Genomic DNA, 465 nt, shown 5'->3' with positions numbered 1-465 from the left:
GGCCCCGTTGGACTCGGACCCCTGGTCGCCGGCTTGGCCCCGGCGCCGCAAATGAAGCCATGCGTGGGGCGGGGCGCGGTGTTTATTTCCCCAAAACAGCATCAGGAGTCCTGTTGCTGGCACATGGCGCCGCAACGCGCCTGCTTCACCTCGTTGGGTGGAAGACAGCCGGGAGGGCCGCCCCGCGGGTCCCCGCACCCCTTGGCTTTCTGCGAGGGTGGGGGGCAGCGGAGTCCTCACGCCCGCGGCGGGGGGCCTCTTCCAGGCCGCTCCGCGGGGGCGGGGCGCGCGCAGGGAGAGGTGGCGTTCTGGCTCCCTCTGGAATCTGCGGGCTTGTCCGTGCAGCCTCCCAGGGGTGCCCGGGAGGCCAGCCAGGGCCATATTTCTCTGGGGCCCTCCCCCTTGGGGACAGCAGTGAACATGGGCAGCTCAGTGTGCAGAACTGAGCGGGGAGGCCAGCTGCGA

Source organism: Pteropus vampyrus, unplaced genomic scaffold (genome assembly GCF_000151845.1).
Source record: "Pteropus vampyrus isolate Shadow unplaced genomic scaffold, Pvam_2.0 Scaffold320, whole genome shotgun sequence".
Lineage (NCBI taxonomy): Eukaryota > Metazoa > Chordata > Mammalia > Chiroptera > Pteropodidae > Pteropus > Pteropus vampyrus.
This window is presented reverse-complemented; position numbering follows the sequence as displayed.